The sequence below is a fragment of the Saimiri boliviensis genome, chromosome 5, assembly GCF_048565385.1.
Source record: "Saimiri boliviensis isolate mSaiBol1 chromosome 5, mSaiBol1.pri, whole genome shotgun sequence".
NCBI lineage: Eukaryota > Metazoa > Chordata > Mammalia > Primates > Cebidae > Saimiri > Saimiri boliviensis.
Genome location: NC_133453.1, coordinates 27,798,097 through 27,822,756, shown reverse-complemented (window position 1 = coordinate 27,822,756; position 24,660 = coordinate 27,798,097). Strand labels below are relative to the sequence as shown.

General features: G+C 34.4%; 1 long non-coding RNA gene across 1 annotated transcript in view; it reads left to right on the top strand.

The window, feature by feature from the left end:
* The window catches only part of LOC141584548 (uncharacterized), an 82,152-nt gene extending 73,939 nt beyond the window's left edge, over positions 1 to 8,213 (top strand). Inside the window, exon 3 of the long non-coding RNA XR_012517620.1 lies at positions 4,745 to 8,213. This is a non-coding gene — a long non-coding RNA (uncharacterized LOC141584548). The remainder of the gene's footprint in view (positions 1 to 4,744) is intronic.
* The last annotated feature ends 16,447 nt before the right edge of the window (positions 8,214 to 24,660 follow it).

Sequence of the window (24,660 nt, the reverse complement as noted above, 5' to 3'; positions counted from 1 at the left end):
TAAGTTACAATTTAGGGCCTAGAGCTCAGGCACTTCTAGTCTGGAAATATTATTTTAGTGGAATTTCTCACTTTTCTGAGGATGGCTGTGAAACCAGGTTGCTTGTTGTGACCAGAACACAAAATGTGTTAATTCTTTATTTGAAAAAGTAAACTATTCACTTTTTGAAACATATCCTTTCCCAATTTTGTAATCATAGCTCTTAAATGTAGATGACTCACTTTAGTCAGCTACCAGTCTCTTACTTGCAAAGGAGCCTCTAGTGGAACAGGAGGATGAGGTGAATCCTACATATCATGTGGCCTACAGGAGGAGAAACTTGGTAGAGAGGCTGACTTCTATTACAAAACAAAAACAAAAACAAAAACAAAAACAAAAAAACTACACAGAAAAAAAGCTGAAAAGAAATGGACTCCTTTGTGTTGAGATCATTACTTCTCCATTATATTGTTGTCACACCACCCCACAAGCCCGTCTGCAAATTTGTATTCTCATAAATGAAGTATGTAATATACAATGAAATTCAGTTTCCACATTACCTTTGAATTGTATTTTTAATATGAAGATCAGATGTATGAAAGGATATGAGTTTGGTTATAATTAAAGCTAAATCACATTGGAAACTTCTGAGTTTTTCCACAATTTTTCATTTTCTCAGACTTCCTGCATATCCAGTTTGACCTACTCATGCAGATTTTTATCATCAAATTGTAAATTTTGGAAACATTTTCTTCATAATGCTCCACTCTTTTTAAAAAAACCAATGCTTATGTTTAAAACCAGAATAGTTTTTATAATATGTGTCAGTAAATAATATGTATGACAAAATAATGAATTAAACAGTCACAGATAACTGCTATATACTCATCAGATCCAGTGTCACTAGGATGAGAGAAGAAATCTGTTAAATCTCTGAGGACGGAGAAAGAAAACAGAGAAAATGTGGCTATATGTTTCTCCACCGAATGTGTATTTCCCTATTGTTGAGATTACTTTTATAACCTGTATGTTATTTTTATTATTTTGACACTTAATTAGTGTCCCTAATTAAGACGCTTCATATTCTAGTCATTGTAATTTCTGGTCAATTTTTCTGGTCAATATTCAATAAAATATTTGACATTTTATTATATCTTCTTCACCACAAATACTATAAAATTTTTGCATACATGGCTATCACATGTATTTTCTGGAATATGTGTTGCCTAATTAAAATAGAAGCTTTTACATAACAATGTCTAGTTTTCTATGTATGTAATTGAAATAACTATAACCTTCATAACTAAAATTATAAAGTAATAAAAGGGTATATTTTAAGCTTACTATATATTAAATCAGGGAAAAAGATGTTAAAGAATCATGAAGTTAATATAAACAAATTTTTTAAAAAAGTCTTTTTCACTATGATTACTTACCGAAAACATTACTATGGAAAAAAGTAATATATAAACTAGTTGTTTTAACTGTAAGCAGATCATTTAATATATCAAAGCATCATTTTTTTAAAAGGTAAAAGGCAGTATCAAATTAGATGAATTCCAAAATCTCTCCCAACTTTAACTTTCTTTCTTTCTTTTTTTTTTTTTGAGACGGAGTTTCGCTCTTGTTACCCAGGCTGGAATGCAATGGCGCGATCTTGGCTCACCGCAACCTCCACCTCCTGGGTTCAAGCAATTCTCCTGCCTCAGCCTCCCAAGCTGGGATTACAGGCAGGCGCCACCATGCCCAGCTAATTTTTGTATTTTTAGTAGAGATGGGGTTTCACCATGTTGACCAGGATGGTCTCGATCTCTTGATCCCGTGATCCGCCTGCCTCGGCCTCTCAAAGTGCTGGGATTACAGGCTTGAGCCACCGCGCCCGGCCCCCAACTTTAACTTTCTAAATAACTCCTTTTAATATTCTTACTTAAAACCTATCTAAGATAAGTAATGGAACTCTAAGGATATGCTCCTCTCTTTATTTGTCAAAATCTAATATATTTTTGAGGGAAGTAAATTAGATTAATCTGGTCAGGCCATCTGCTTTATTTGTATTACCTAGGGGCCAGAGTAGTTGAAAAACATGATTAATAAACAAAATGAAACTGAGGTTGTGACATAAGGAAGTTCATATGATCCGAGAGGCTGGGAAGGAGGAAATTCACTGCTAGAATACACTATGAAAGGACATGATAATCCTGGTTCAAAAGAAACAGAACTATTATTAAGAAAGGTAGAGTAGAGCAGTAAGGTGAAGATAAATTCCTTCATGAAAGTCTGTAGCATTGTGGAGGGTATGTATGTGAGGCTGAAAGGAGATTAGAAACAAAATTAGGCAGTATCTCTTGGTGGTTACCAGGCTGAACTTTAAAGCTGATTGCCTGGGCTCCTATCTTGAATATATCACTTATAGCTCTGGAACCCTGGATAACCTCTTTTTCCTTCAAATTCCTCATCTGTCGAATGTGAGTGATGAAAATACCTGCCTCATAGGGTTATTGTGAGATTTAAGTAAAATTAAACACAAATCTCCAGACATAAAGAAGGTGCTCAATAAATGTGAACTATCATCACTGTATGAGTATTGGAGAGGACTTGACCAGCAAAAGTGAATGGATAATAGTCACCTGGTGCAAATGACAAAGTTGGACTTTAGATGCACATTTAACTGAAAATCTAACTTCTTGAAAGCTGAGCATTTGATAAGATCTTGTTTTATCTCACTGATTGTTTTCATCCAGGAAAAAGTGAAGAAAGCTATTAGGGAAATTGGTACTGTTAGCCTATATGTTTTCATATTGTCTGGAGGAAAAACAATACAGAGCAATGTACCAAAAGAAACCAGTGTGACTTCCCAGGAAAGAACTGACAAGATCAGATTTTAAATTGGTGAGACACAAGAAGAAAGGCTATCTACTTAAATATTACACTGATACTGTCAGGTTAATGTCAAAGGTACTAAAGTCTAAAATGAACTGTGGTGTATCAAAAATGTTAAGGTTAACAAAAACGTTAAAATATGTACAGGAGTTTCTGGGGAAGCAGAACTAATGTATACAGTGTATTTTCCTTGGCAAAGGCTGCTACTAATGAGGAAAGCTTGAAGCCTGCTGGTGAAGGAAATGATCAAACCCAGTTGCTATTTAGTAGAAAAGGGATAAAGATCTTGAATTTCTTCCACATTAGATTTAAAGTTGTGGTAATTGCTGGGGTTAGCATTGTCCTGTGTCTTTTAATATACGAAGGCAATTTCTCTCTAGGATAAAGTCACCATAAACGTAGGAAGAAATGGGGCTGCTGGGCTGACTCCTATACCAGGTCATGTTGGTAAATTAGAATCATGATTCTGAATTCTTGAGGCAATATAATCCATGAAGGATGCAGAATAAATGCTGTCTCTATTAAACAGGGGACAGGTTATGTGAGGCAGTCCATAAGTTCAAACACTGCAACCCAGATAACAATGAGAAAGGGGTATGACAGTCAAGGTTTAAGACAACTATAATGGGCAGAAATGGCATTTACCATTGGCAGCCTGGGAAAGTTCAGCAGACAAGGAGAACATACCCTAGTGCTAACCATATGGAAGCAAATAAAGTATGTTTTCTACTAGCCAGGTTTCACATAAACACCAGAGCTTTGCAGTTGGTGACCATACCAGGATCATGGTCTCGTGCAAGAGTGTACTTACATCAGAAAGGGACTATGACTCCTCTAACCTCGAAGGAACAGGTGTGTGTCCCGGCTTGAGTGCTGAGAAACTAAAAACAATTCTGCTTGAGTGTAAAAAAACATCTGGGAGGGAATCCAGCACTGGAGAAGAGCAGAGGAAATGAACTTACTGTTTATTGAGATAGATGTAGCCTGGAGCATGCCCCTCTCTAACTATGTTAAAGGACCATGTTTTTCCCCCACTTCATCATGGACATTATATCTTTGTAAAATAATAAGAATTATTTGAAAAATAATCAACAGGCCGGTGCTTTGGCTCATGCCTGTAATCCCAGCACTTTGGGAGGCTGAGGTGGGTGGACCACGAGGTCAGGAGTTCAAGACCAGCCTGGCCAAGATGGTGAAACCCCATCTCTACTAAAAATTACAAAAAAATTAGCCAGGCATGGTGTTATGCACCTATAATCCCAGCTACTCAGGAGGCTGAAGCAGAATTGCTTGAACCTGGGAGGTGGAGGTTGCAGTGAGCTGAGATTGTGCCATTGCACTCCAGGCTGGGTGACAGAGCAAGACTCTGTCTCAAAAAAGAAAAAAAAAAAAAGAAAAAAGAAAAAGAAACAACAAATCCAGACATATAATACAAGGCCCGAATTATAAACTGTCCCAATTGTTCACTGAAAGAATGTGCACAGGTAATTAATATAGACTCTACTTACACATTGAGAGCGCTGAACAATGTCTTCATGGGTACTCCCCAACATTAGGACATATGGTACATATTGAAACTAACAATGTATGAAACAGTGCCATAGAGTAAACAGATAAGACTACTCAGGGCACCACGGGCTCCTCCTGGCTGTCCCAGGTCTGAGATACACTTTTCACTTTGGTGAAAACATGAGGCTAAGCCCATGTGTTTATGTAAAGAACAGAGTGTAAGAAAGCTTTTCCAGCACTCTCTCTCTCTCTCTCTCTCTCTCTCTCTGTGTGTGTGTGTGTGTGTGTGTGTGTGCGTGCGCACATGCATGCATGCTGCATAAGAAAGAACACTTAATTATAATCTTTTTCTTTTTTTTTCTGCTCTGTCACCCAGGCTGGAGTGCAGTGGTGTGATCTCGGCTCACTGAAACCTTGACCTCTCAGGCTCAAGCAATAATTATACAGAGAAAGTCTTACTCTCTCTGATCAACAAACTGCAGATGAGACTGGAAGTCTTGAAACAAATCTTGTTCTACATAACATAAGCAGCTGGAAATTTGGAGTAAGTTGCAGATATGGAGCACTTTTTCATGGAGAACCTGTACGATGATCCTGGTGAGGATGCCCCCATATAATCCAAACAGGAGCCTGACTTTTAATGTCGAAATTATTGCATCGTATTAAAATGCACACACTATTCTTAATATATTACCCTTCTGTCAAAAAGAATTAACACTGAATTTTATTTATGCAAGATTTTGATTTTATATTTAATTTAATGAGCAGTATCACATTTTATGGTCACTGTTTTTCAATTTTTAATTCTCAAAGGACATTGGTAATGTGCTGACTTGACATAAGGCGCACATAGCAGCAAATGGTGGGATCAGGTGTAGAACTCTGCAGTGCTATAATCCCAAAGCAAAGGTCCTGTCGGGTAATAAGAAATCAGATTTCCCTGCATGCTCTTCCACGACTCAGCCTAGATGATACCTATCCATATCACAAAAGAATTTTATGACCCTTAAATAAATAAAGCAAGTCATAGATGACTTCTGTGAAGCTGAGTAATAGTAATAAAATAATCAAATATATAGCATAATGAGAAGCACTATAGTAAAATGCTTAAGTAAGCACTATGTGGCCAGAATATCTGGGTCTGAGTCCCGGTCACCACCTGTTATATGTCATTTGTTAAATGGTAAAGTTATAGAAACTTTTTGTGCATATAATTCCTATCTGTGAAGATACTGTCTTTCTTCGTAGCAGGATTTTGAGAATTAAAAGAAATAATACACTTACAGCCTGGATAAATAGTAAGTGCTCCGTAAATGGTAGGTATTTTAACAACGCCAAACCAAATTAGGCCTAAAGAAAATGTGCAGAAAACTACATTAAATATTAATATACTGTTTGGGGAACTGTGATTGCCCAGAGACAGTTCTGTGATTGGCTGTCTGCTGTGACTGATAACAAAGAGGGTTGTCAGAACCGGAAGTGCTGGGGTCTTCACCGGGCTCTCAAGCAGTGTTAGCCTTTCTGGAATAGCAGTGACTAATATTTATTGAGCCCTGCTTATGAGTCACATGGAAAACTAAACATTGACATGCATTATTTTCTCTTTTTATCCCAATAACAACTTTGTGAGATAGGAACAATTGGTATCATTTTTAAAGAAGATGAAATAGTTACAGAGGTTTAAGGAATTTGCCCAAGGTAAAAAAAGGTGATACATTGCAGAGCCAGTATTTAAAACTGGCAGTCTAATCTCAGAGTACCTATTAATACTTTGAGGCTATACTCTATTGCCTCTTAATGTATTCCTTAACATTTTCTTCTCTATTATGTGTGCGGCAGTCCCTCCTTATCTGCTGGGGATATGTCCCAAGTGCCCCAGTGGATGCCTGAAACTGTGGATAGTACCAAAATCAAGCACTGTGGTACCATAGCAGTTGTTCTGATCACCAAGCCAGTTACTCAGTGACTAACGGGCATAAGCATAGACAGTGTGGAAATGCTGAACAAAGAGATGACTCACGTCCCAGATGGGACAGGATGGGCTCATGCAAGATTTCATCACACTATTCAGAATGGACAGTTTAAACTGTATGAATTATTTATTTCTGGAATTTTCCATTGAATATGTTTGAACTATGGATAAATGAAACTATGAAAAGCAAAACCACCAAGAAGGGAGATCTACTGTATTAAGACAGAACCTAAGAGTGACCACTGGTCACCACTGAGTTATCCTTCCTCTTCTTATCTGGCTGCTCACCTGAAGTACATTGAAGTAAACACAAATTCAAATAGAAAAAAATTGAAATAAGTTTCTCTTTGCCCCCAGGAATGTGTCCAAAGAACTCAAGTTTCATTTGGTAAAACATGGAGCCTCAATTTCCTCACCTATGTAGGAAGGCAAGGAAGTTGTAGAGTTGTTATGTAATTGTGACGACCATTAAATAAAATTTGTGTCAAGTCCCTAGTGTGGTGCCTGGAATATAGAATAAGCAGGTATTCTCATTATTGTTGTTATGTCCTACAGAGAGCTATATATTTCCTTAAAGTAAGGAAAAGTGTGGAGTTGAGCTTAGGAAAAAAAAATGAAGATTTGAAGGAAGGCATGAGTGGTTTAAAGGGAAGACTTCAATAATGCATATGGCAATACCATACAGATTTTAATGCAATCCTAATGTTATTCAAATTCTTTCTTTCCTGCTATTCTCCTATTGCATCCTTTTAAAGCATATGGGTAAGTATCATATTGTGTGTGAAAATTAAAGAGACACTAGTCTAAAAATATGTAACCTGGATTCTATTTCTGGTCTAGCTATAGACTTTTGTGAGTTTATTAATATGTGTACACCTCGATATCTTGTATATAGGTATAAAACTAACTCCTTATAGAAATTTTGGAGTGACGATTTAGCATCCATAAATCTCTGAGTTCTCTTGAAATAAGCAGTGTGTATAAGAAAGATTTATATTATTAGGTCATATATGTTTTAGTTTAAAAAGTGCTTTGGTGACAGAAAACCTATGTTTATAAACAGGAAACCGTATTTATTAGTTGAAATTTACTTTTTTGTGAATTTTTGAGTTTTTAAATATGTTTAACCTGTTTAAATGATGTTTTACTTTTTTAAAATTAAAACTTATTAAACACTGATGAAAGAAATTTGGAAAATACCTACATCACTATGTTCACTTAATGCTAAGGCAGACATGATTTAGATTAACCTTACGTAAGGACTTAAATTAATTGTTATATTTGTCTTATTAAATGCATTTTATTAATGGTTAATGATCTTAATTCTCAATTTTGGAATTACATAAATTAGCATAGATTTGTACATTATTTTACCACTAGATTCTTTTTATTATCCTAGGTTCCTCTACAAATATTTGATAATCAGACATTCTAATCACCTGTGGAGTTTAAATATAAAACTCCCCACAAAGTCTATTCAGTTTAGCCTTCCCTGGGAGCTATACATTTAAAAATGATCCCAACATGATTCTAAAATGTGTCCCTAATTAAGCTGTTTTTCTGTGCTTTCATAGATCTTTTAAATCTAAGAGTAAAGTTAGCTTTTTTGTAGTAGTAGCAGCAGCCACAGCTGGAGAAGGAACATGCTACTGATTCCCCAGAAATTCTGTTTTCCAATCTTATGTGAGTTTAGCTAGAGTAGAAAAATAAGAATGTGAAAGAGAACTAATAGAATATCTAGATTCATGAGGAGCCATCACCATGTCCACCGATGTGCAAGCTAGAACTGCTTTTATGTTCTCTTGTTCGATTTGATCCTTATATTTGCCCACCTGCTGAGTGAATTTTAAATACTGAAGTGCTAGCATTTAGAGTTCTTGTTAGAGAATGGTTTCACAGCAATACATGATAGCTCAGTTCAATGTAGCAAAAATATTTGTATTTTATGAAGTATTTTCTTGAATTTTGATATTTTTAGGTTTGCTTTTATTATATTACTCCTTAAATATAATAACTCATTGTAATATCTTAATAAAAGTATTTTACAATGTAATAAAAATGATATGTATTTGAGAAGGATGGTGTTGCCTAGCATACGGTCATGAGTGGGCAAAGCACTCTGTAATTGTAAATAGTTAAAAAAGTTGAATCAAATTAAAAATTACCTTCATGTATTTAATGAATCATAAGATGTTGATCCTTAAAGAACAGTTTGTTATGTGTATTTGCTTATACCACATCTTTTGCAAAAAGTTAAGGTAGCTTTTTTAGAAAATGTAAATAGTTCACCTTCATCAGAGGAGATTGTTCAAAATAACTGTGAAAGACAGTTTCAAAAATAATTACAAACTTACCAAACAGTGATTGTAACAAATGCAAGCAATGCAGAAACATAAAAAATAAAAGGAATAGTTGCTCTTCTATCCTATACCTCATGTTACAGAGACATATATTGTGTGTCACTCCAGGACTGTATTTATATAGAACACACGTGTATGTGCACACACACACACATACACACACACAGTCTCTCTTTCTTTCTCTCTCTCTCGCTCTCTCTGTCTCACTAGAAGCTTATTTTTCTTTTAACAAAAATTGTCCCTTTTTACATGTTAAAAATGGTCCCGACAAATGTTTTTAGGCACTTCTTAGATGCCTAAAGATTAGGAAACACTGTGCTTGTGCTAATTTTTGGACTCTGAGGATATGAAGAGAGAAAAGCTGTTCATACCCAATTTTTCTGAATGTCATGGAAAGGTACACCTGTTTTCAAGTCATTACATCTCTGTGTCTCCCCAGGGGATAAAGCTTTTACTCAGGGGATTTCTGGTTGGGGGAAGAGGGTCTGCACCACAGTCTCACTCTAAGTGATTATTATCACACCGGTAAGTTTCCACTGTGGCTGCTGCGTGCAGGCTGTGAACACATTTGAAGTCAGCAGGAGACCGTTAGAAACCTCCCCTTTGCTGAGACGGAGCTGTAGAAACTTCTGCTTCACTGAAGCATACTTGCAACCTGCGGTCAGTTGCTTCTTTTTTCATGCAGTGCTGTTTTAAACTGTCTTCTATCCCACAGAGCAAAAACATACCCAACAAAAAACAGTACAAACAATCCCCATGAGTGTTTTTGAATTTTCCTCTGCTAATCTCATTGTTAATGGTATGAGGTCTTGCCAGGAGCCATTTGTGGTTTAGGTACACTAAATAACATAACATTCACACAGTTAAAAACAATTAATAGCATCAAATCAAAGGCTATTTGATGCAAAACGTGGGCTAACTGGCTTTTCTACCTATCTCATAGAAAAGAACTTCCTCTTTTTTTTACAGGTCTCTGCTACATGAGGAGGCATATTTAGTAATCTGCAGAAGTATAGGATGCTATACTTTAATAATAAGATAATTGCATAAATTGCACACTAAGTTTGCATATTAGATTATCAGCCAAAGATTATCCTGTTTAAAATAAAAATGCTTTCCATTAGTTAGTGCAAAGTGATTCAAATCAACATTGCCTTATCTATGGTTGTCCTTAGCTGACAGTGGATTTAGCAGCAGTTAAATCCCTATTTGGTATGAATTGAAAGGATATTGTCCTTGTTTGACATCATTGATTTTTCTATCAAAAGTAGTTTAAGTAGAATTACCATTTTTAGTAGAAATTCAGGAGGAATTCAAGAGTCATGCAAATAAGAAGGATCCCACAACCATTATCTCTAATCTACCCAGAACTAATTAATTTTGTGTTAAAAATACTTTGAAGTTCACACTGTATGCAAAACAGGATATTGAGAAGTTTATGCGGTTACAGGTATTATTTGTCTTCCTAAATCATTAAAAAACTAATTGTAGAGACAAATCAAATCCCACTATCAAATTATTATTAAAACAATGGTAGGTCATGGTGATTGACTTTATTTATTTACTTATCTTTTGTCTTACTAATAAATCATGACATTGTTATAAAGCATAAGCCTTCAAAAATGATTGAGATTGTAAAAAGTAATATGATAATTTTGTTACTTTTACTAGTTAAAAAGGCATCAGAACCATTAGTTAAAGAAATCGCTAGTTTGAAAACAGACTGAATAAAAGCTTATGTTCTTTCAATTTAGTTATGGGTTCTATCATTGAATTAATTTCATCTCTGGCATTTGTAATTACAAACATTGACTTTATTATTTGGAGTGCTAACTGTGATTATGTGGTTGCAGAATTTTAAGATCTTTATGTGATTCGGGGCCAAGTATTTATCTTTCAGAGCTTTGTTGACCTCCCTGTGAACAAGACACAATTATTTCTACCTCATTGGGTTTGCTTTAAGAATAGTGAAGAGTTCTGGGGAGGAGAGGAAAATTCTGTGCTCCTTCCCTTCCCAAGGGGAAACAGCTTCTGCTCTTGCTTCTACCCCCAAGGAGCAGGGACAGTGCTCTGATCTGGATTTCTCTTTAATTCATTGTTGATATGTCCTCTTGTTACTCTCCAGGTATTCTTCCTGTTTCTTTCCTACTTTCCCCTGATGTTCCTCTTGTGTGTCTAGCCCTGTTGGGTCACTGTGAGCACAGCCTGCCAAATACTTAGAAAAAAAGAAGAGCCGATGTAAGAATAGGAGATGATTCTACCAACCTTAGAAGGCAATTTGGGAATACTATAGCATTTAGGTTTTCTGGTCTGAGGCTTTGCATCTCTGTTGTAGGTGTGTTTGGAGGCAGTGGGTAATGAATGGGGACAGAGAAATCTTCTTATGATTGGGTGATCCTCATAATTTCTCAATTGATTTCACTCATACTGTACTTAGGAGTAATTCCTTCAAGTAATTCCTACTGTTAGCTGATGGAGCTTCTTTATTTTCTTTGCTGTTGAGAAATTATTTTGTTTTGTTTCTATGAATACTTCATTGGGAAATATTTCGCTGGAAAGACAGAGGAGACTGAGTCACGTATTGTTAACTAACTGCTAGAGTAAACCTAAGGACTCTATAATTAAATGGAAACTTTTTTTACATACGTAATATATGTTTATTGAAGAAAATTAGAAGACAAATAATTCAAAGTCATAAATACATTTTCAACATTTTATATGGCTATGATTAAAATTTTGTTGTATATTCTGGAGTATGTAGTTTATAGAATAATAGATGACATTAACTATTTAAATATCATATGTAGTATTTTATTTATGTATTGTATCATCTATTATACAATATAAAAACATCCGTATACAATATAAAAACATTGTATAGCTAAATGCTATACAATTTAGCATAATGTAAACATTTTTTCTATGCTAATAAGTGCATTTTAACAACAGTATTTTTCATAATTATAGGACATTCCAAATTCCTGTTGTTTTGTTTTTCCTACCTTAACATATGTTTTTTCAATGTATTTGTTATTAACACTGTCATTTGGTTTAGCAATTATAATTGAAGTTGTAAAGTATAAAAATACTCTTTTTAACATTTGAATTCTGTTTATAAATACATGTCATTTTCCGTATCACTACTTATTTTCTTTCTTTCTTTTTTTTTTTTTTAGTGATGTAAACATTTGCTTGTCCAATTTCAGTAAAGTGTAGAATTCAGCCACTTGTCACCACGGGTCTGTATGTTTCTCTTTGCTTTTTCAGTTGAACCACTCTGACCTATAGGTTCCTGAAGTCTGAGAGTTTCTTTTATGTTCAACTTGAAGATGTATTAAAATGAATTGAAATCCTTAAATATACAACAGTGGAAAAAAACTGTAAATGTTAATTAAAACTAATTCTTTTCTTTTCACAACTAATTGCTAAATTAATATAATTAGAAAGGTATTTTTGCTATTTCAAGCTATTATGAATACAAACATATATTTTTGTTTCAAATCACTCAAGTTCATGGTTTTGCACTTGGTTTTTAAGATGAAACTCAGTAGATTAATCACATGAGAGATATGACAATGGTACTTCTTGCAGTATTTTGAGATAGCCAAAGAAAGGGCTGTATATCCATGAAACGTCCAATCTGGGTTTACTCTCATTCTGTTCAGTTCACTTCCCTCATAGCTCACTGAAGCACAAGATAATGAATGAATTTCCTGAAATGGCAACTTTGGCTTTTAAGAAACCACTTTGTGTCAAATCATTCATTATTCTGAGACAACATCTGGTCTTATTCTGCTGTTCTTCAATCCTATTGAGTGACTCAAAATCCAAGTTTATATTACTAGGGATAATTCTGAGTAAATAACCAAAAAATTGGTAGAATAAGTGGGTTCTTTTCTTTTCGGAATTATTAGTATGTTTCTATAGGAAGGAGGAATGGAACTTGAGGAAAGGTAACAAGTATCTTTTTTTTTTTTTTTTTTTTTTTTTTTGTGGGTCATCAATTAGATGTACTTTTTACATAGGGAAAGTAGCACCATTTCCTGTTCTTTTTTCAAATAAAGGAGTTAGAGTGACCAGAGGGAATCATCTGCGCATATTTGATAATGAAAACTAGGGCCCAGTTAGTCCTCTCAGCTCTGTGTTTGTTCAGTTAAGTATGAAAACAGATCATAAACACACAAATGCCTTTCGTTTCTTTAGCTACTCTAATTTTATTGGTAAAGAAACTTTTAAATGCATTGCAATTCCTTTCACATGCTGATTAGTATACTATCCTATCTTAATATTCTCTTTTTTAATGGGGGAAATAGTTCCTCACTTAAACCATGATATGAGAGGCTCTGATACAATTAAAATGGTCTAAACAGCTGTAGAAATATTTCTGAGCCTTGTTGATGAAGAAGTAATCTCATATGATGGACGTCTTCATTTCTATCTTAATCACAGCATGCAAGATTAGCAATACATGTGTTTCACTTCACTTAATTGCTCAGAATGCATGCACAAATACAGGGCTTTACTTCAATTAATTACTTTGAATTTCAGTGAACTTAGGAGAGACCACATTGTAAGTATCTGAGAGTCCTTAGATAAATCTGATGAATGTTAGAGAAATTTATATATCAGCCTCCTCCAAGTCCTGATTTTCTGCCATCATAGTGAAAAAATCTGGAAATATAAACATGGTGAACCATATAACAATAAATCAGATAATTGGATGACCTAATGTTCTGCTTTAGCTATAGTCATTACCTGAGGGTTCAAAGAACACTGAAAAACTATTAGATTAACTGTGCCGTGGTTATAGGAAAAAAAGGAAAGGCATATGTTCTTACTCATACATTGATGTACTATTGCTGACCGTTAACGTAAATTTATTAGTGACTATTCTATTGTGCTTTTCTTGGAAAAGATGCTAGATTTAAGACAAGATTATTTTTAATTTTTCATCGTAAGTGCTAAAACGCCATGTTCTAAACACTTCCTAATTACTGCATATGCAAAAAAACAATTAGAGTTACTTTATTGTTAGAAACTGGAAATAATACTTTGACTCTGGATTATAGAAAAGATTTAAAATTGAGAAATAATATTAGAATATGAACTATAAGGAATTAGGCTAAAAAGAGCACAAGTAAAATAAAAAGCAGTGTAAGCCTCAGGTTTGTTTATCGGAGACCAAGACTGGTGGCTGTTTCAGAATACCGTGGAGAGAAGGCAGCAGGCTGTCATGGTGCTGGAGTTCATGAGAAAGGTACCTTGTAGAAACATGATACCCCAAATTAGCATAATTATCTGAAAGTCAAAATTTATTAGAAAGAATGACTTCTGGGAAAAAAAATGATTGGGAAGGTAACAGAAAATGTGTATAAAATTAGGCAGAGAAATCTGTTTAAAAACTACAGAAAAATCAGAGAGTAAATAGGTTTTTTTGGTTGGGGCAATGGTAATGTACTGTAACAACTGAAGTTGAGAATTGAACAAATATAAGTATAGTAAACATGTATTCCTAATCAGCTGCCCTAGCAGCATTGTAGATATCTCCATGAGGGAAGAAAAATAGGAAATATTTTTATCTGTTTTTTCTTAAAATTTATTCCTGTATTGAGGAGAAGTGCTAAGTCTGCAGAACTGGGAGGAACCCACCAAGGGTGCTATACAGAACTTAGTATCTGTGTACCCCTATATAAGCAGTAGGCATTTTCATGAGAAGTAAAGATAGAATATAAATAAATTATTAACTACCCCAGCAGCAAACCTCCATTGAGGTTTATTGCTCATAGAGACTTGATTTCTGCACTTTGACAGCTAATATATCCTAACTGCAATTGTCTTATGCCTTAATGGCAAAATTTTTGATTTTCCATTAAGGTCACAGGAATTTTAATTTTGAACAATTTTTTTTTTAAAGAATTGCCTTTCTGGTTTCACTCTGACTCCTTTACTAAATGAACATTTAAAAGCTTTCTTAAAAGAAAGCATAAAAGAGCAAAACAAAAGAAAAACAGAAAAGTCCCCACAGATTTCAAAAACTACTAAAGAAAAAAGCAGCAACGAACGTCCTCTACTGATAACAAAAAGGGAAAACACCAGTTTGCTTTAGGAGCTAAGTTATAGTATAACACAAGCTCAAGAGCCCCTTCTAAAAAAACTGGACAAATGAAAATGCTTCAGAGATTGCTGATGTATTCTTGAAGAAAAAATAGTTTGGTTGAAAGAACAGTTGCCTTTCTGACTTCTGCTAAAAAAGCTGAATTCCAACATAGTTGTCAGATGAAACTGTACAATCCAAATCTCCTCTTATTGACAATGGAATTTGGTTTTGAGTAAGTGACTTCATTACTCATCTGTTAGTTATTCTTTGAACAAAAGCAGTCTTGTTGCTCAACCTAAAATCAGAACAGATAAACGTGTAATACCCTTTGCACTGGAACTTGGGGTATTGCCAAAGCCATGTTGAGAATTCACGAGTAAGTGCCATAATATTAAAGGCAGAATATCAAATTCATTAACACTTAAGATTCATAAGCTTTGAAAATATACAAATAATTCTTTCTCCTGAGGTAACTCAATTTTAAACTCTTCTATGGTTACCAAACTGGAAAGTTTAGTTTTTCTACAACCACGCTATCATGTGCCTTACTGACACAAGAACAGTCAAAAATAACTCACACTAAAAAAATGGAGATTGTTTCAGAATATTATGAAATGAGACAAAATATTTATTACACAGATTAGAATGAACTATCCAGATAAAGAAGAGAGGCAGTTTGTTTCTAGTATGCATGTGGTCAATAAATGAAAGAAACAGATGTAAACACCAAGTTCTCACAAAGGTACAAAACCAAGGTGGATTTCTTACACTACATGTTTAGAAACAAGGGACAAGTATTAAGGCTTATTTTTATAACAGAACAATATTAGTTGCCAGGATTTTAGTTTTGATTTAAGAATAATTACACATTTTAAAATGGAATAAAAAAGACAATGAAAAACTATTGCTCAGTTGTTGGCTCTATTTTTCTATGACTTGATGTAATAACATTTGGTTAACTTTAATTTAACTTAAAAAAAACTAAGCCTGCAAAATAAGTGAAATTTCAGAGGTAAAACTCTCCTTTGAAAGAGCATTGTTTATTACTCACAGCCTATTCTTTTTGGACATTTATACTTTAAAATATTTTCGTAAGGCTCCTATTTGTACATAATACATAGAATGTAAAGATATGCATCAAGACATCATAAAAATATATAATTGGAGAAATATTTGTTAGGTGGAAATCAATAGTCATTTAAAAGTGAAATCTATATACACAGGTACACACACATATATATTATATATTTATATATGCTCTCAATAACCCAAGGTAAATTAAAAATAGTATGCATTTTTCATTTGAATTTGTTGCCACACTATTTGGTTATTGAATCTCTAAAAATAGTAGATATTCAAAAAATGTTTATTAAATTTTTAAAACTCAATAAACATACTAAAGTTTGACATACTAAAATAATGCCTAGCATTTGACAGTGATTTTTTTTATTTTCAGATCTCATGGATTAGTGTTTAAAAGTGCGTTACTTTTATTTTAAAACCATTGTGCTAATGTAGCTCAGTCTATCTATAACTGAAAGATGATCCTTATTCTTAGATTTAAACATTGGCCAGTGGCTGTTCCAACTTTTGGAGATCTCCAGAACATAAAGAAAAGAAAGCTTAGTTTAATTAAATAATAGAAGTCAGCACAGATCCTTGTCTGCCTTATTTGCTTAGCATCTTTCTACAATAGGTAATGATAATTTTCCCCCAATAACTGAGGTCAACAGTAGCAAATTCCAATGCCTCTGCAGCCAGGCATGTAAGTAACCTCTGCAGTTGCTAAGTTGGCATGGGAATTGAGATGAGAGGTTGGTATACTCTGCTTACAGGTATTTAAATTTAGTCTTCATTTCTCTCAAACACTGGTTCACCAGTGTTTTGCTTTCTTAACATTTTAGGCAGCGGGGCTAAATTAAAACAACAGTTATTCCACAGTGACCTTTGTGAAAGGTAGGAATAGAATGATTTGATTAGTTTGTTAATGCAAATTCTCATTCATACTTGGACGTTCTAACTCTGTAGACCCAGGAATTCAGTAGAGATCAAGGAACCCATATTCTTATGCACAAATTTATATTTCTGATAATCTGTTGTTAAAAAATAGACAAATGATAAAAATATCAGATACATACTTTAAAAATAATCAGAAATGACTAATGAGTGACTGAAGATGCAGGGTTTGCTGCAATAAGAGATACCAGACATGAGGCAATCCTGATGTTTTAATATTGGCTTGCTGTACTCATTCCTATCTATTGTATTTGTTGTATATGGCTTATGCTTTTGTAAGACATAGGTGCAGTAAACAGTAGAGATCAAGGAAAAAAGTATTTTGAGTAAGTAGATTAATATAACTAAATCCTGAATGGTCACTGCTGATTTGTTTCAGCTCTTGATGTATTTTCACTTGTTTAAATGAGAGCTCCTAGAAGAGGTACTGGTTATAGATACTGGCACTTAGAAGCATATGTCATTGAATGACCTATGGAAAATAAACTTTTTACTATGCTTTTGGAAGTGATATTATCATGCAGTTGTCTAAGCTATATTTGTTCTCTGAATCTGCTAATTTTCATGACAATTATATTTGGTCAAGAAAATATTCATCACTTCATCACTTTTTCACCCCATCTGATGTTTGCCTTATTGCAATGGCAGTTTCAGTTTCACACCTGCAGACCATCATCCCATGAGTAGCCCCTGATATTTGAGATCAGTGTTATTTCAACAACTGCATGGTTCTCAAAGGCTAGGGTGAGACCTGGAGACCCTACAATAACTGGCTGTATGATGAGGAAAGGTTCAGCAGCAAATGGAGACCAGGTAAATAGGCAGATCTCAGAATCAAGAGGGTTTTAGCAAGAAACATTAGCCAGAAATCTAGGTAGTATAAGAGTGAAAGCGAAGAAGGTAGCTACGGACACTGGCCTTTAGAAGAAAATCTCAAGTATTAGGAAAGTATTAGAAGAGTAAGTCTGCATCTTAGTCCTAGCAACTACAATCCAAGGCAGAAGCATGGCCAGCAAGGCAGAGACCAGAAATCTCGACCCGGAGCGGGAACAAAATATCTGGTCATAAGTGTCAAGAGGCTAAGTTATAGAAGCTGGATTTAAGGTCAGAATGAGTCTTGATTCTGAGCTTACTCCTGAGATTCTTAAAATCTTCCTGTCTAGCACCAAAGATTTGTCCCAATATCAGATACTAGAAGTCAGAGAATTTAGTTGACCTGTTCAAGATCACAGGCTAATTAGTGCTGGAGCCAAAATTAGATTCCAAGTTTTCAATTCTCACACCAGGGCTCATTAGGCCATGGTCTGAATGAATCAGAAATGCAGATAGATATATTTAATTGTTTTTGACATGTTCATTTGTCACTACTGTTTCATAAATGAAAAGAGAATTAAAAATTTCGATCAGATTAAGGGACAGATAAATTGAAGCAATTCATAGACATATGTTGTAAAAATATCTATACATTTGTCTTGGAAAGACTCAGAATTGAATAATTTTTCTGGTTATTATTTATACATCTCAGTGAGTTGAATATAGATGGATTCATTATAGATTGTTAATAATTATGGGATTTTCAGGGAGAAAATTCCATTACCAGCAAATTGCTGAGTAATACATAACCCCACATATCCATCTTACTGATAGAGTTTTCTTTTTCTTTCTTTCGTTATACAAACTTGATATTAAAAAAAATTCTAGAGATTTTGTGTCTTTATTGGTCTTTTATTACCTTTATTTACAAAGTTTTAAAACTAAAAGTCTATATGGGATAAATTCTTATATTATTTGAAAATCAGCCATCATCTAAAGTTATTTATACTTTATCCAGTCATAATTAAATTTATAATTTTATGTTCTGCTTTCTTCTTTTAACTTTTAAAATTAGCATAGATCCTCTTTTCATTCCAGAAATCGTTGACTGTTGTTTTCATTCCTGAAATTATTCCATCTCAATCTTGCAGAATGATATAAAGGAACTAACTTTTTGCATTAACCAAAACATGAAAACAAGTAATATTTCAGGATTGTACAAAAGTTTTCAGATAGTTGTACCAGGTGATGGGGAATTGTAGTATTACAATGCAGCTACCTTAGATATCTCTGGGTTTTGTTTGTTTTTAAGCAAAATTGATTTTTTAAACTGTTCAATCATTGAGCTTTCTGGCCTTCATGGGTCCAGGACATTGGTATTACAGTTTCATTTTACTACACAGAACCACACTGAAGAATTAAGGTGAACCTTAGGTGGAGGTAGAAACTAACCTCTGAAAATCAAAGTGCCTACAGGAAGCTGCAGGTGTGGGGAGTGGGAGGAGAATGTGCCAAGGCAAGAGGAAGGGAGAGGTTTTTAAGGGAATTTCCACCACTGAGAATATGAAGTCAGACAATTCACAGTAACATGAGTTTTTTGTATTGTTTTTTGCTTTTTTTAATAAACCAAAAACAGGGAAAAAAAGAAAAGGTGAAAAATGGCATGGCCAGAGACTGAGAAAGAGCTAGAAACAGGACAAAATATTATGAGATGATATCTGTGAAATATATCCAAGTTGCGGTCTACACCTTTGCCATTGAAGGTGTGGCGCAAGAACTGGCAACATCAGCACCAGCTGGGATCCTGTTGGAAATGCAGACTTCTGGGCCCCAACCTAGAAAGACTGAACCCAGATCCACATTTTGACAATAGCCTCCAGGCTACAAGAATGCATATTCACATTTGAGAGTAAAGTTTGAAGAGCCTTACTTTTTTTTTTTAACATTAATATGAATAGATATATACATTCAAAGTTATCAAAACTACTAGGAAATTTTTATTTAATGTTCAAATTTTACATTTTAAAATGATGAAAAATTATTAGAAATCAAAATTTATGTTTTACTCATTCTCAATATTCCTATAAAATTAATTATCAAGGTATTTATAACATGTTTAATTAAAAAAAATCCCACTATATATTTTATTGTATTAAAACATTTTAATTTTTAATAGATTAAATTGAACTATGAGCTTGCTTTCTACACTGAAATTACATTCCAGATTTTTTTGCTGGATGATATATTTTCTTTTACAGTATTATTTTAAATAAATTTTTGAATACAAAGCACTGAGCTTCTTTTAAATACTGTACAAACTTGGCAATGTTCTTTTTCTTGATCTGGGCACTGGTTACACAAGTGTGTTTAGTTTGCGTGTTAATTGAGCTCTATGCTCATGATACACATATAACTGTGAGTGTGTATAAAACATTTTAATTACAATCGTTTTCCAATTCAATAAATATTTCCACTTAATAAACATTTAATAATTAATTCAGTAAACATTACCATGGTAAAAGAAACCTATACCAAGAGAGCTCATCTACCACTCTTAAAGCAGGTATTTGTGAGACTTTATGCATATCCCCAAAGTGCTGATATCACTGCTGCTATTATTTGGTAAATGTCTCATTGGTGGTTTAAGGAGAGTTTCAAAATAGCCTTTAGTGTGACATTTGTCACCCCATCGTGCTAACTTTATGGTCCCACACATCTTATTCTTTTTCGTTTTGTTTTGTTTCACTCATTACCCACTTTAACACAATTATCCATTAGTCTCGGCTGCAAATGTCATTTAATCATGTTTAAAAAGTTCAAATCCATCACCAAAAGCAAAGTTTTCTCATCAAAAATATTAAAAAATGTACTGAAAGGAGTTCAGAAATGTGAGTTCTAAAATATATTTTGCATAAGAGCAGTATCAGTGAAGTAAATGTCAGTTTCCTCAAGTGTCTGTTTTCAAAGCGTTTACACTCATTTAGACATATGTAATTCTGATGTATTTGCTAAAATATTTATTTTATTGTCTTGAAGATGAATGAAATAGCTGAAACAAGGAAATTGGCTAAAATTAAAATTATATAATTTTTTTCTTTAAGAAGAAAACCTAAGTACAAGTAGAAATATGCAAAGTAGGTCACTATAAAAATTATAGAAGGTTCTATGTCAAGTTTTCTGTTGGAATAAAGCCTCTATCATGTTTAATCAAATATTAGGACTCAGTGCCAGGGTTTTAATTATGCACAGGGTATAAAATACTTTATAAATCACCACATTGGCTGACATTTAATTACATTCAGTCTTATTAATATGAACTGCAGAATGTTTTTAGGTGTCTACTGGTAGTAAAACTAGCTTTTTCATTAAAAAAGCTTCGCTTTCCCACATGGTCTGAAAGTTCATATAACACCTTTAAACATCCAAGATTTTAAGGCTGATTTTAATTTTTCAATGTTTCAAACTATAGACTAATTACCTGAGTACCTTAAGAACAAACATCTGTTCTTATGCCTAGGGATGGATTGAAATATGATAACAGATCTTGTGCAAATCTGGTAGTGATTTTTCCATGAAAAATAATCTTCCACGTCTTTTTCTACATAATCTCTCTTAATACCAGCATAGAAAGCAGTTCACAAATGTGAGTTCCAACATATATTTTGAACAAGGTCAGTATACTGCACAATAATGTATTTTATCAAATATTAAGTGAACCGGGTGTGTTTGTACAATGGTTCTGAAATCTCTAGGAGAAAAACAAGTGTCCTTGTTCTTGTAATTCTACAATAATAGACCTCGTGTAGAACCAGGTAGAGTTGAGTGATTCAACACATCCTCACACTTTCAGATAATGTGGACTCATCTTTTCTCTTCATTTTGTATGATCTCTTTCAACTGAGGAATCGATCCATATCCTTTAGATCAGAGGTGTGGAACATTGGGTGTATCTTGAGTCACCCATAAAAACTATAAAGCTATAAGTTTCCATACCTATACTCAAGAATTCTGATTTAATGCTCTTTGCTAACACCTAGACATTGTATTATTATTATTAATATCCCTGGCAATTCTAAGATGCAGTCAGGGTTGAGAACACACTTAAGATCATGGCTGTTGAGAGCTGAAAAGCCTCTGTTTAATTTTTCATGTGGTAGAAGAGAGAAAAGAAATCTTGAGAGATGTGCTTCAGGCTTACATAAATTTTACAGCCATTTATATGAACCACATAATGTTTTGACATCTATTTACATATGTATACTGTACAATATAGACATGCTCTTACATACTTGGGTGCATATGTCATACTCCATATTTAGATAATAATGAATAATTTATTTGAATTTGGTTTAAAATAATGTGCTGAAAACAAAGGTATGCCAGCACCTTGAGTAAGCAATATTTAAACATGACCACTAGGCGGTGCAAGTGATCCACAGACATAAATGGTGTAAGTCAGAATTAATGTCAAATTGGCAATTATGTATACATATATACTGAAATCATTTGCTTTCAGCCAATTTTTAAAAAAGAAATGCAATGATTTATAGTGATAGTAATAGAAACTGTTTTCTATTCCATATAAGCCATTTCTGCATGCCCACAAAACAGTAAGGAGTTCTCTTTCTTTGAAAATATTTTTCTCTAGAGATGTCACTTAAGTTTTCTAATTCAAATGCTTGGTTATTTTTACAGTGCAGATTAGTTAAAGGGAAAGATAAGAATGTTTTCAATGTCTAATTTTAAAAATAGGTCTGATGCATAGTTTATTTTCTATAAGATTAGTTTTATCAGAACAAAAAAAAATTATTGTTCTTATTACTGTGAATGATTCTGAACAGATTTAACTCTTCATTTATTTCCTAATTTATAAAATTCAAGGTTAGAATGTGCTGAAGGTTGACAAATATTAAAATGAAATTGTGATAGCTTTCAGAATTTCAGGAGATATGTATTTTACTTAATTTGGATTTTAAACAGTTAATCATTCTCCAAAACTTTCATTTCTTTGTAATGAAAGGGTATTCTAAAATACAAATGTGGAAGTCATCTATGGTATTTAATCCAATCAACATTATGAGTGTCTTTTATTTTGAGGCAGAAAGTTCTGGGACTTCATGAATAAAGAAGTGTTCCTTATTCTCAAGGGACATGCAATTTAGTTAATTTAAAAATGTTACAACAGTACAGATTAGGAGAGTTATCATTCCCTCTTCTCTGCATCCTGTCCCTGGGGTCGTCTTGTTATGCCTCAGGATTAAACATGTTCCCATGTGGCAAGAGTCAAAGTATCCCTCTTGTTGAACAATAGAATTCCCATGTGGCGTGATAAGCTTGTATGTCAGGCATGAATTCTGTCTTCCAATATTAATACTTAAGCTATATTTTTGACTCTTTTGTGAAAGTCAGCTATTAATGAAGCAGAAAGAAGCCAGGAAACTCTTTTTTAGGATTACAAAAACCACTGTTTTTTTTCTTACTCAGGAACAATTTCCTAACCTTCCTGTCCTCCAGTGGCCCAGCCAGCATGCTGGTATCATACTAAATTTCTCATCTACTGCTTTTTTTTTTTTTTTAAGACAGTCTCACTCTGTCACCCAAGCTGCATTGCAGTTGTGTGATCTGGACTCACTGCAACCTCCGCCTCCAGGGTTCAAGTGATTCTCCTGCCTCAGCCTCCTGAGTAGCTGGGATTACAGAAGCTGGCCACCACACCACACACCAAGGCAATTTTTATATTTTTAGTAGAAATGGGGTTTCACTATGTTGGCCAGGCTGGTCTTGAACTCCTGACCTCAGGTGATCCCTCAGGCTTGGCCTCTCAAAGTGCTGGGATTACCGGCATGAGCCATCACGTCCGGCCTGCTTTCCTGTTGAAGACCTTCAAAGATTTCTTTGAGATTTCAAAGCCCTCCATAATGTACTCTTTTTATGGTAACATTTATTTCCACTCCACACTTGTCCATTTATTATATGGTACAAATTTATATGCATTTTAGTGTATGGGAACCTGGGCTGGATTCATTCATTGATTTATGTATCAGGAAGTTAAAATGGCTTAAAGTCACCAGAGATGAAGCTGAATATAGTTAATATTGCTGTTGTTTAACTTAGAATTTTCTTTCTCTGCGTATTTTATGACTGTTGCAGAGTTAGCTGCATAAATGTTGATCACTCTGTGGTTCAGACTCAACTTGGGCTCAGGATTCCTGCTGTCTGGTCTTGCCTGCCACTGGCATTTCTGAATCATGTAGATAACACGAACACTTGACACCATTCCTTTTCCCTTCCTGTTGAGCCTTCTGGTCTATGTTCTTACTTCACTAACCTGTTTGCCATCTGGTTTCACTGGGGCCTGTGGATTCGGATACTCACTAAACTTTTTGACTTGAATCACTCACCTGGATGCAGACAGTTCCCAGTCCACTCCCATACCTGGCCTGTACCTTGATTACCCAATCTTGTTGAACTAAAGTGACCTCCGTAGTGTGTGCATGACACCAATATCTGACCAGCTTGTTACTGCTTGTCTCCCAGTGTGGCCTCTCCACCTCTCCTGGGCCACCCTGGGCTGTGGCACAAACACAGTGGGGTTATTCTCCTATCTGTGTTCACACCCTAACATTTTCCTTTTCTACATCATCTGCCAAATACATAACTCTGAAGACACTATCTACTTCCACTTTCAAAACGTATCACAGGATCTTTCTCCTGTAAACTACAGAATTTTCTTCTGCCCTATCATCTGAAAGATTCCCTTCTCCACACCCTGACTATTGTGTTGTTGCCCAGTTTTGAGGCAGATCTTTCCTTCGTTGTTTTCTGAAGCTGACAGTCTGACCTTAGCGTTGATGGAGGGTACAAGTTATTCACTTAACAGGAGCCAGTTATGATCCATGTTTGCACTGTCTGCCATCTGCATTTGATTTTTTTTGAAATGAGATTTATTTTAAACAAGTTAATTGCTGTGCTGATGCCCACAGTCAGTGAATGCACCAAGAAATAAGCTAGACTTCACTTTGGAGTAGGAAAAA